Here is a 13,643-nt window from a genome sequence, read left to right on the forward strand (position 1 = left end):
GAGACGACGATGAAGACTTCGCCGAAAAAACTGTGACTGCCGACCTTGCTGTGGCGATTGATGGCGTTGAAGTGACGGGCTTAATCGATACGGGTGCAGACTTCTCCATAATGAGTGAACGATTGGCAGACGAGCTCAAGAAAGTCAGGATGGAATGGACGGGCCCTTATATCCGAAGTGCTGGAGGCCAGATAATGACTCCCACGGGAAAATGTACAGCAAGACTCACTATTGAGAATGTGGCTTTTGTAGCCACATTTCTGATCCTACCAGAGTGCTGCAAACCTATGATTCTGGGAATGGACTTCTTAAGAGAGTACGGTGCTGTAATCAACATACGCGACGGTGTGATCACATTCGCCGCTGACAAGTCTGTGACCACTGTTCCAGACCAAGAACCCAGGGTGTTACGTGTGGTCGACGACGACGTCTGCGTGCCACCACTGTCATGTAGTCTTGTTTCCGTGTGTTGCGCCGTGCACTGTAATGAAGACGCCATAGTCGAACGCATCACTGACCTTCTTTTTCACCAAGGCATCGCCATCGCTCGCGGTATTGTCAGCTTAGACGCGCAGACGTGCTTCTGACCAACTTCACGAATGAGCGCCGGCACATCGGTAAAGGCACGGCTGTGGCGTACCTCGAAGAGCTGGACTACTCTCACGACTGTCTTCTAATGCAAGGGGAAGCCACAGCTCAATCACCCCCACATACACCAACAGTTGATATCGGTCCGAGTCTAACACCGACTGAAAGATGCCGTCTTATGGAGCTGCTCGACCAGTTCAAGGACTGCTTCTCATCGACATCACGAGTGGGTCGAACGCCTCTGACTAAGCATCGTATAATTACGGAAGACACAGCAAGACCGATCCGACAGAACCCTTATCGCGTCGCTCAGAAAGAACGTGAGGTAATCCAGCAGCAAGTCAAGAAGATGCTAGAGGAGGACGTTATCCAACCATCAAAAAGTCCTTGGGCATCGCCAGTGGTACTCGTGAAAAAGAAAGATGGCAGCTTGCGTTTCTGCATCGATTATCGTAAGCTGAACCATGTTACAAAAAAAGACGTTTATCCATTACCACGGATCGATGACTCTTTGGACAGGCTACGGCATGCACGCTACTTCTCGTCAATGCACCTTAAAAGTGGATACTGGCAAATAGAAGTAGATGAGCGCGACCGAGAAAAGACAGCCTTCGTGACGCCAGACGGGCTTTATGAATTCAAAGTCCTCCCTTTCGGTCTATGCTTAGCCCCAGCCACGTTTCAGAGACTGATGGATACCATTCTGTCCGGCCTGAAATGGAAAACATGCCTTGTGTACCTCGACGACGTGATCGTTTTTTCGGCCACGTTTGAAGAGCATCTAAAGCGGCTACTGTCAGTCCTTCAAGCCATCCGGTCCGCTGGACTCACACTGAAACCGGAAAAATGCCATTTCGGCTTCCAAGAACTCCAGTTCCTGGGACACGTGATCAGTCGCGAAGGTGTGAAGCCTGACCCAGACAAAACAGCAGCCGTCGCAAAGTTCGCAAGGCCTGTTGATAAGAAAGCGGTGAGGCGTTTTCTGGGTCTCTGCGCCTACTACTGGCGATTTATAGCAGGCTTTGCACACATCGCCTCTCCACTCACCCGCCTTACAAGGGAAGACATCGCATTTGTATCGGGTGAAGAGCAAGAAGCTTCATTCAACGAGCTGCGACAGCGTCTACAAACTCCACCTGTCCTCGCTCTCTTCGACGAGAATGCACCAACAGCCATCCATACAGACGCCAGCAATGTGGGCCTAGGTGCTGTTCTTGTCCAATGCTAAGATGGTGTGGAGAGAGTGGTTGCCTACCCTAGCAGAACGTTGACACGCGCCGAGTCCAACTACTCAACAACGGAGAAAGAGTGTCTGGCCGTCGTTTGGGCAGTAGCGAAGTTCCGCCCGTACTTATAAGGCCACGCTTTCCAAGTCGTAAGCGACCATCACTCTCTTTGTTGGTTGACCAACATGAAAGACCCATCTGGACGTTTAGCACGTTGGAGCTTACGGCTCCAAGAGTACGACATGGCCGCAGTTTACAAGTCCGGAAGGCAACACTTAGACGCCGACTGTTTGTCAAGGTCAGCGATTGAATCACCGGCTATAGAAGATGATGATTTCCCAGGTTTTTTAGGAGTGGTTGATGCAGCTATCATTTCTCGGCAACAACAAGATGATCGGGAGCTCACCTCGCTTATAGAATTCTTGAACGGACGAGCCGCCAATGCACCAAGAGTGTTTTCGAAGAACTTATCGTCATTCTGTTTACGGGACGGAATTCTGTACAAAAAGAACTTTTCATCAACAGGTAGAAGCTATCTGCTGGTAGTTCCTGGAGCTCTCCGCAGCGAAATTTTACAAGCCTGCCATGACGAAGCCACTGCGGGCCACCTCGGTTTCCCAAGAACACTGACACGCATCACAGAAAAATATTACTGGCCAAGAATCGCAGCAGAGGTTAAACATTACGTCCGAACATGCATTGACTGTCAGCGGCGCAAGGTACCACCTGTCAAACCCGCTGGGCTATTACATCCTGTGCCCGTGCCAGAAACCCCGTTTTCTCAAATCGGAATGGATCTGCTGGGCCCATTCCCAACATCGGACAGCGGCAACAAATGGGTTATAGTGGCGACGGACTACCTCACCCGATACGCGGAGACTAAAGCAATCGCGAGTGGCACTGCAGCTGAAGCGGCTCAGTTCTTCATTGAGAACATTGTTCTGAGACATGGTGCTCCAGCTGTCGTCATAACAGACAAAGGTACCGCGTTTACAGCCGAGCTTTTGCGCACTGTGCTTACGCTCAGTGGCACAGCGCATAGGAAGACGACAGCTTACCACCCACAAACTAATGGGCTTACAGAAAGACTTGACAAGACAATCGCTGACATGCTTTGCATGTACGTCGACGTAGAACACAAGAATTGGGACCGAATATTGCCGTACATCACATTCGCGTATTATACGGCGCGCCGGGAAACAACAAAAATGACGCCGTTCGCACTAATTCATGGCAGAGAAGTTACGACAATGCTTGACGCCATGCTGCCTTACGATTGCAATGATTCAGAGACAGACGCCGCAGACTTCACTGAGCGTGCCGAAGAAGCAAGGCAGCTTGCCCGCGTCAAAATAATGAACAAGCAGCAACTTGACGCCCAACGGTACAACCTTCGCCATCGATTCGTCATTTATCAACCAGGAGATAGAGTCTGGGTTTGGTTTCCTGTACGACGACGAGGCCTCTCAGAGAAACTTCCAAGCCGATACTTCGGACCCTACAAGGTTCTGCGTCGTCTTAGCGACGTGACGTACGAAGTCGTGCCCGACGCCTCCTCCTGTTCAAAACGTCGCCAACATCTGCCTGAGACAGTGCACGTGGTCCGCATGAAACTTTACCACTCTCAGTGATGTAAACACTCGATGGCCGCATCTTTACCTGTTGAGCGTCGGGACGACGCTCACTCTGGCGGGAGGTTAATGCCGCGTGCATAGCTGCATTTAGCGGCGAGATAGCGACGACAACGAAGAACGCGGATTTGCTCGAGAGGCGCAGCGCAGCAGAGTGAAGAAGACGACAATCTTAGCGGCCTTCTCTGAGAGCGTCTCTACAAGTCCTACTGTCCGTGTTTTTAAATAAACCCCTGTCATTTATAACCCGCGACAATATCATACTAGTCATAACATGAAAATCATGACATGTATGTCATGAAAGTCATGATTAACATTTCATGATCATGCAGCTCTCGTGGTGGTTTCGTTCACATGACAGGTTGCAAAACTGGTATGAACACATGACTGCATGGCGAAAGCAAGCGACAGACCCTAACGTAAAAATCATGACATGCATGTCATGTAACAACATGATTACATGCCACGCTCATGATGCGCTCGCGGCCATTTCCATAGCGTCACATACACCAAGTTTGGTACTACAGTATTTGAATGGATGACGAAGGTATGTGACTGGTACGAATATGATAATCATGACATACGTGTTATGTAAAAACATGACTACATGCCACGCACATGATGCGCTGGCGGCCGTTCCGCTAGCTTCCCATGTACCAAACTCGATATTACGCGACGCGAACGGACGACATAGGTAAATGACATATCCAAACATGATAATCATGATATGCGAATCATGTAACATGACTACAAGCCAAACTCATGGTGCGCTCGTGGCCGTTTCACTAGCTTCACATATGCCAAATTTTGTATTACGTGACGTCAATGGATGACGAAGGTATGTGACTAGCGCAAAAATGATTATCATGAGATGCGTGTCAAGTGAGAACATGACTACATGCCACAGTCAAGGCACTAATACATTTCGACGTGACGCGATGCGCGTGCTCGCCGGCGTTCATTTCGTCGCGTCACGCCGGTCTTGCGACGCAAGGCGCCGGTCTAGCCATATACTCGCAGGCGCGTGCCACGCTGCGTTGCTTTGACGCATGGGCGTTTGATCGCGTTCGGCGTCCCTCCGTCACGAAAAGAGGGATATGCAGTGTTGTCTGGGTAACGCATCGGCGTGAAACGCAGCATGTCGCATTTCGCGCCGGTTGCCTTCGGGCTGCGCCGACGGACGCTGGTCGCGCTGGTAGCGCCAGGCGAGACTATAGAGTGCTCGCGTTTTGCTAATGTAGCGTCGCTGTGCCCAGCGTACGCGCGTGTCAACGCTACATTGGAGTGTATTGGGTCCTTTATGGTGCGCTTGCGGCCCTTTTGCTAACTCCATATATACCAAATTTGGTGTTACGTGAGGTTGATGAATGACGAAAATATACGGCTGGCACAAACATGAAAATTCTGACAGGCGTGTCATGTAAGAACATGACAACATACCACGCTCATAGCGCGCTCGCGGCCATTTTGCTAGCTCCACATATACTAAATTTGGTATCACGTGACGTGAATAGACGACGACGGTAAACGACACATTCAAACATGATAATCATGAGAAGTAAGTAACGTACGGCATCATTTACCACCACCTCGTGACATTTTGCTGATTTTATAGTGACATATTAACCTTCCCCACTCGTGCTTCGCATATTATGGATTTGCACTGTACGTGGGATCTGTCTTTTTTTTTCACTGTATAGTTATACTTTCTTCCTAGTCTCCATTGAAGCGTGGAAGCTTGGGCAAGTCTGTAGGACGTAACTAAATGCAGGAACAGCGCAACCTAGAAGTAGTTACTTCGTAACTACTTCCGCTTCCGTAACTACGGAAGCCGAAGTGTCCTTGTTTTTTTCGCTTTCGTAGTTACGAAGTAACTACTTCTAGGTTGCGCTGTTCCTGCATTCAGTTACTCTTCATTTGTTTCTCTTGATCTTTGTATTTTCTTCCTATTCTTGCCTTTCCTTTTTTTTTCTACTTTCTTGCTTGCTCGCTTTCTTTTATTTATTTTTATACGTGATTTGGCCTTTGATACCCCAGTTGACGATCGAATACGACAACATACGACAGTCCGGGTAGCTAATGTGCTCCGCACTTACAAGGACACAGGAAACTAGTACTTCTAGCCCGGTGTTAAGTTGTGACCAAATTTACTATTTCAAATATCTGCTATATGACAATACGCATATATAGGTTGCAGTACTTGCGCAGCTGCGTCGGTATAAGAGCCGATTAAATATGGAATTGCTTCTTTCGGATGTCCTATGACGGCCGTGTAGTGGATTACTGCAGCCGCATGCGGGTATGCCCTGGCCATTTAGGTCAGCAACTGACTTGCCTGAGCTTCCCTCGCAATGTCATGACGTATTTTTATCCCTTGCTCAGCAGATCGGTGCCTCTCAGATACGGAAGACAATGCCCCGCAGATTCCTTATGGGAAGTAGTATAGGGGCTCTTTCCGAAAACGCAATCGGTTACAGGAACTTATGCGGAAGGTTTCTTTTTTGGAAGTCTTGAAGAGCGTTGCTTTTACAATTGCAGTTTGGTGATGAGTCAGCAAGGAGGGAGCCCGCACGCCGCGAGGCTCTTCCTGTACCATCAGAAGTTTTCTGAACAAAATTGCAGTGCGATAGTTTGTGCATTGCTGATTTTTTTTTTACTTACGCTAAGCTGCGCTTACGTCACGTATGCTGGTACGTTGGCACGGAGATGCTCGCCTGGCTCGATCCTTCGCGCTTTTCTTCCTTCCATCCCTTGTCTCTTTTTGTGACGAGAAGTGCCACAGACAAATTGCAACACTATCCCACAGGCATACAGCCTTTCGATTGCCTTGACTTGCTACAAGGCGGTGAGGGCACTTTGCAAATGATATTAGCAGGTTCTCGTGCATTTTTTATTCCCTTGTTTTTTTTGTCTTTTTTTCGTGTACGTGAGTACGCAAAAAAAGAAACAAAAACAAGAAACAAAAAACACGTGAACTGCTGGCACGGAAAGTTCCACGCATGCGAAAGCGTCTATTTGCCTCAGGTTACCTTTGTCGCCTTCCCTGTGTACTCAAGTGACCTTGGCAATTATAATATTCATGGGACGGTTCTTTTACTGTTGTACTCTTCAATCTTGGATGTCCTGATGCAACTTTTCTTTCATGCCCCTCTGTGGTTAAATGCACACACACCTTCTCCCGGTGTTTCTTATCTGCTTGTTGTATGACACGAACAGCTGGCAAAAACAAATTTTGGATCTTTGTAATTTTTTTTAACCTTTGCAGATGACTAAGCTGATGTACATTGAATGAGAGGCGAAAGAGAAACACTAAGGCTTACCTAGGATCGCACGTATAGCGAAAGTAGGCGAGAAAGAATTCAAGTGAACAATACTAAAGGTCATCGAATTCCGGGTTATCCGGACAAAGCCGTCATTTATATTTTTCTCTTCGTTACTAGAAAGGCTATCATTCTAATATCACTAGAATGTTTTTTTATTTGTCGCTCTCTGAAAGAAAGCTATGCAGATAAATTATGACCGAGTTAATCAATTATATATATACAAACTAGATACACACATTTATTGAATATGCTGCGCTTCAAGTATTAGCAAGCTCATTAGGATATGCTTGTCTTCTTTAGTAGTGCTCTGAAAGAAAGACTTGCATATGAATTGCGATAAATATTATTGGTTTGCCCATTCCACAAAATAAGCGCACAAAGAATAACTTTGTTGATGAAAGACACAGAGTGCTCGTAAGTCGAATCGCTTTATGAAACCTTTCGACTCTAATCATGTATCTTTAAGTAAAGCTGTCATAACTCAGCAGATTGCAGTGCAATCAAAGTTATGATTTTTTTTCTAAGTGTGCTCAAGAGGTTAATCAGGAGTGCTGAAGCTAGGATGAGTTGGTCATCCATGGACTTGGCTTGTATTAGCGCAGTACATATAAGAAGAAAAGACGGCTTTCCTTCTTTGATGTACCGCATTAATATAACCTGAGCATTAGGATATATTGTACCGCGCTTACACAAGCTAAGTCTATTGATATTGAGTTCTGTCGGTTGCCTGTACGTACCTCGATTATGCCACCTACTTGCTATAGGAAGTGTATCATATGTCTCCTTTCATATAGGCTAAGTGGCCGTCACCTTCGGCTGCTCTCTTCAAGAATGGCAGTGTCACACTCTTTGATAGGAAAACAGAAATGCTAGCGTACCATGGTTCCTTTCGTTCAAGCTCATACGGCCCCTGCGCCCAAAAGGGGCACATATACCTACACTAAAGTAACTCAAACAGCTAGTTTGGATACAATAAAGAATGTATTGCTCCATGCATCGCCCCACTTTCTGTGCTAATAACTGAAAATTATGGTCGAGTAATCAGAAGCACAAATTAACAGACGCCTGTAGATAATGGTATTTGAAAATGACGAATATCCCTTCTCGCTTGCTCTGCAAGCACTTCCTAGAATTCGCATATGTGATAACATGTACACATTATTGTGCAGTATTCTTCTTATAATGTTTTCGACGGTATGAGTGCCCTATTTAACAGTGCTTCTTCCTTGGTATTTTTTTTTACATTTCAGGAGCAGTTCGGGACATGAATGAATATGCCAATGCTGCAGTGGACACCGACGCCCGTAGGAACTTACTGAAGAGAGCCGACTGCCGACGTGAAACTTTGTTTTTGAGAACGAAAACGCCGTGTGGAAACGAAAATTCACCGTGAAGAAAAGCCACGGAAAAGACATTCGTGAGAGTAGAAGTCATTACGAGAGGTGGCCATGAGCGTCAGAATTGCTCCGGTCACCACTGAGTGGCCGGCGGTGCTTGTGGGCGCCAACCCGCACTATGCCAGCGTGCTCGTCGAGGGTGACGACACCGGCCACCAGGACAACTGGAGCAGCGCTCAACAAGACCCGTGGGGGGCGAACGACACGACCAGCATGCAAGCCAATCTCAGCCAGTCCTGGCATGAGAACCTTCCGGTTGTGATAACCGTCTCCCTGCTTCTCTGCTTGGTGATCATAGCCACCGTGATCGGCAACATCTTCGTAATCGCAGCCATCATCTGGGAGCGCAACCTGCGTACCGTCAGCAACTACCTGGTGCTCTCGTTGGCCGTTGCAGACTTGATGGTGGCTTGCCTGGTGATGCCACTGGGTGCCGTTTACGAGGTGACGCGCGAGTGGAGAATGCCACCGGAGCTGTGTGACGTGTGGACGTGCTGCGATGTGCTGTGCTGCACCGCGTCCATCTTACACTTGCTCGCGATCGCCGTGGACCGGTACTGGGCGGTGACCATCGTGGACTACATGCGGCAGCGGGACGTTCGGAAGGTGGGCATCATGATATTCTTGGTGTGGAGCGTGGCCTTCGTAGTGTCTATAGCACCGATCTTCGGCTGGAAGGACAAGGACTCGCGAAGCCGTGTCCTGCACGAGAAGAAGTGCCTGGTGAGTCAGGACACCGCGTACCAGGTTTTCGCCACGTGCTCCAGCTTCTACGTGCCGCTCATCATGATCCTGCTGCTGTACTGGCGCATCTTCAAAGTGGCCCGCCAGAGGATTCGCCACAAGCCCGGAGCCAAGGCAGTGCTGATAGTTCACAAAGAACCGTCGACGTCGTCCGCCGTGGCTTCCAACGAGAACACGCCTCAGCACAATGCTACCGTCGCGAGCTCACCCGTGCGCAACAGCAGTAATCAGTCGTCGCCCAGCAACGGCATGAACAAAGCCATGCATGGCGGCATCGGCCGCCTTCTTGTGCTCACGAAGCGCGAGAAGAAGCACGTCGAGGAGACGATTGAGTCTCGGCGGGAGCGCAAGGTAGCCAAGACGGTGGCCATCATCACCGGCGTGTTCGTCATGTGCTGGCTGCCCTTCTTCGTCATGGCGCTCGTCATGCCACTGTGCGAGACGTGCGACCCCGGAAAGCTGGTGTTCAGTTTCTTTCTGTGGCTGGGCTACGAGAACTCGATGATAAACCCGATAATATATACCATATTCAGTCCTGACTTTCGCAACGCCTTCAATAGAATACTGTGCGGCAAGAAGCCGCCCATGAGATGACAGGAATGAGATTCCAGATTTGCAGCGGTTACACTGTTGGTTTCTTTATCAGGCTTCAGGCCACTCTTGGTGACCTTTATATATAAAAAAATGATAACACGTTAACGCATTTTTGCCATCACTTCTGTCAAAGATATTTTTGTATTGACCCGCTAGAACAGAGTTTAACTAACACTGCACATTTGCTTTCGCTTTTGTGCTTTTCTCGAACCACACAGCTTCAGTTAACCAAGCCTGAAATGTATTTCATGTGGGTGTCGGGTGGCTTCTTCATGTAAACTATAGTAAGACACTACCACTATCCCGTAACGAAGCAAAATTGTTAACGCATCCTTTAGTGCGTGTGGCTTTAGCCTTTGGGGCTCTGGCGAAATTCACAGACACTCCACGTACAAGGTAACTTTGACTTGCCCAAAATCCTGTTTCCTCAGACCGGAGTCCTGTTGCAAATATCAGCAGGTTCAGATTAGTATATCCGGTCAACAGTATAAAGGGTGCTTAGCTTCCTTGATATAACTTTTAGGTTAGAATTCTTCTGTGGTGATTGCGTTAAACCTGGTGCCAAACACAGCAGAAATGCCCTTGGCAGACTAATCTGCAAGTTTCGTGGAAGGTTCCTACAGCGCATGGGGCTCTGCGCTGTTTGTTAGCCTCCTGCAACGCGCCTTTCTCATTCGCTCAAGCGCAGCACTTATCACTAAGCACATTCTGTTCACCGACACCTACTCTTCAAACTTGATTATCGCTTTTTGCTTGCATTGCATCGTCGGTTGTTAAAATTTCTCAAGTTTTTGTGAGTGTGTTCGTTCGTCTGGAGAGTGTATTTTCCGAAGCCACAAAGGCTTCTCCACAAACTCGTCAAGAAGCGCACATGGGCAAGCCTATAAGAAAAGGGACGAACTCGTTCAGGGGCTGCTTTGCATTTGTCAAGGGACAATGAATCACGTGGTTCACCACGTGCTGGCCCTTCGCCCCACTGACATCAGCGAACGCAGTCAAACTTCCAGAGAAGTGTCCCAGCTCCTCATCAATGTACAGTATATTCATTGTGATATTATCGGACGTCTAGTGTTTAAGTGACAGAAAAAAAGTGTCTACGTCTTGTCATGCCCAATATGACTGTGACCGTGTAGCAGTTGCACTTTCGGTGATTCGCATTTTGCTGTATAACAATGTCACTGGTTAACCATATGTGTGTTGAGCATCTGTATTTTTCACGTTTTTGTCGCTATGAACTCGCATATTGTACTCACTCTTCTGAAGGTACTAATGTGATACATTGCCTAACCATACACCTTTTTTTCGGGTGTCCTCGATGTCCCATGCCCTCGTCAATGCATGCCTTTGCCCTCTCTAAATCTATTGAGCCCTACGAAGCCGACGTATAAAAAAAACAAGAGCATCGTTTCTCGTGGAGGTAACTTTTTTTTCAGCAGATGTTAAAAACCCGTACGACGACAGCTTTCGTTATAAGCACACTCGAAATGTGTGTAAGAGAAATTATTCTGTAAGGTATGCTGGTATTGTACGCCTAATGATGTCCTTATTATTTTTTAGGAGTGCTAGACTGATAGGTACAAATTCACTGGTATCGAGAACACCCATGGCACCTAATAATGCAAGGATAAGACACAGAAAAGAATAAATTTAGGTATATGCCACGGTCGAGTGTGCCGTTGCTTACAAAACCGCGGCAAACAATGTGGGTGTTCTTTTCTCATTGAAAAAATGAGGAGCTCCTAAGCATTTCAACATGAAGACCAAACTGTTCACACAAAATTCAAGAATTTCCTGCAACAGCAATGTTTTACTCAGCACTGCTTCAATCATCTTGAGTTTAAAGTGAGTAGGAGGACTTATTAGAACGGTAGTACTAGCTAAATCATACTCTAAAAAGACATAGGACTTAAGGGATAGTTCTCGGCGAATGAAATATGAGGCTTCAAGCGAGTGGTTCTTGGCAGTGGGGGGACGGTGACGATGAGAGGGCTTCTAACGGGTGGTTGCCGTATACGGAAAACCAGTCTATGGTGTGCGGTGGACTGCTACAGTTCTTCGGAACACATACGGCAAACCAGTCTGTGGTTCGCGGTGCACTGCTGCAGTCCTTTGGAACACGCGCCCGCCACCAGCTCCAGTAGTCTCACGTGGCATGGCCGTGATCGCAGCGCAGCATTATTGCAATAGCAATTACATCACCAGCGAGAGAGCGTGAACAGCGCGCATTAGAGGCACTTTAGTTACCCCGCTCCTTGCGATAGGTGCTCCTCCTACCTTTAATACCTTTGCTTTGCCCTACGATTTGTGGTCGCCCGTGCGCATGGTTATATAGTGATGGGAGCGGTTTTGTACGCCATCTGTTCACCGCGATGTTTGGAGTTACAAAGCGCACAAATGTAGCTTCACTCGCTGCAGCAACCACATTTGCGAGGAAAACTGAACACTTCGAAAGTCATTGCAGTTCGCGCTCGTCCAATGCGTGTTCTTTTAAGGGCATTCTTTGTGTTTGAGCAGGGCGCTCAACGTTTCAAGCTGCCTTGTTGTACTTCGCTTGGCATTCCAACTACATTCATTTGCTTCTCGCATGTGGTGACAGTGGGACTTTTCTTCTGGGTGAGGGGGGGGGCACCATGGCAAGCAGTGATATGCCGGTACCACCAAGAAGTGAGACTGATCGATTACCTACCGAATGCAGGGACCACATGTCACGAACAGCGTCACGCTGCCCATAAACCTTCCCGCCTTGAGCGACGTGCTCTGAGTGTCATGTTTCAATTGCCGAGCACAGTACTTATAGAACCTAACATAGCACAGGACAGCTAGTTTTACGTATTATATTGAGCGCAAATTGAAAAATAAAACATTAAGATATCAAGGTGCTTGTCTCAGTAACCTTAAATATAGTTTTTTCTATGCCACGTTAAGAGTTTCGTCCGCACAAGGTTTATTACCAATGCGATGTTCATAAGAAACAAAAGCTGTTACGCCTCCCGTATAGAGAAGGTGCTCTTTCAAGTACATATTTTAATTTCTTTTAGACAGCCTTCTTATCTGTCGAAGCATCACGCCGCGTTCACAACAACGCGTCATATCCGTTACAATATCTAAATGACGATTTCCCATATCTTGCTATACAAGACACTCGCGTCATGTATTGCCTGAATGCAGGTGCATGCTTTCAACTGGCACCTTTCTTTTGTAAGTGCTTGAAGGCGTCAGCAAAGCAGATACGCTTAGGAGCCGAATGGTGGCATGTCGACACAGTAAATACCCACTCTTATCCATCAACATCCCGTATCAGACTCAGAGACCACCATACGACACCCTATTCATTGTGCTCCAAGTTGGTTACCTACATTTTTCCCCTCAAGACTCCCGCTGTCTTCCTGCATAGTAAGAGCCTGTTGACAAAGTGTTTCCCTGAAAAAAAAAAGAGCGCGCTTAGCAAAGTGAGCAGTACCTAAGTAGCAAGACTGCCAAGGCTTTTCGCTCAAGAAATTTCAAAGCAGTCGTGCTATGTAAAGTTGGCATTGTCTTTGTAGAGTAACATATAGCTGTTCGTGGTCGTCAGTCTCTTCGTGTGGGTGTGAGAATGAGTGTGCCAATGGATGCGTTGTACGCCAATTTATCATCCCCTTCACTCACTCTGTGCTGCTCCCTGAATCTTTGGTGTATATGCTCAACTGACCATATTTATTCTTCGGCGAAACGCGCTAAACGAGCAACACTGAGAAACGCGTTTGTGGTAGTGGAAATGTGCGGCAACATGAAAGTTGACATGACTGTTTTCTTAGAAAGTAGGCGGGATGCAAATACTAAAAATGTTTCAACGAAGAAGAAGCATTAAGTTTGGGCCGTTTTACCACGAAAATTACCTTGCTTGTAAGTTTACTGTCTGCTCTCCGAATGATGATATTCACAAAGAACGTCATGTTGTGCTAAAGGGTCGAGTGATATTAAAACAAAGCGGTGATGAACACGGCAAATAATAAAGCCTAGAAAAGCACGGATGATAGAAGTTTTTAGGCAAAAAAGATGTAACTACGAGATATATGGAAATCAATTGAAGTAATCGGAACAGCAACTTGACGTCAATGGGTACCGAACCGAGTACCATTGAGTCGAATGATGTGGGTTCGG

At 47.2% G+C, this 13,643-nt stretch overlaps 1 pseudogene; it reads left to right on the forward strand.

The window, feature by feature from the left end:
* The first annotated feature begins 8,166 nt into the window (after positions 1–8,166).
* LOC142803207 (5-hydroxytryptamine receptor pseudogene) lies at positions 8,167–10,501 on the forward strand (annotated as a pseudogene).
* Positions 10,502–13,643: the final 3,142 nt, after the last annotated feature.

The sequence above is a fragment of the Rhipicephalus microplus genome, chromosome 1 (genome assembly GCF_043290135.1).
Source record: "Rhipicephalus microplus isolate Deutch F79 chromosome 1, USDA_Rmic, whole genome shotgun sequence".
In the NCBI taxonomy this organism is placed as follows: Eukaryota; Metazoa; Arthropoda; class Arachnida; order Ixodida; family Ixodidae; genus Rhipicephalus; species Rhipicephalus microplus.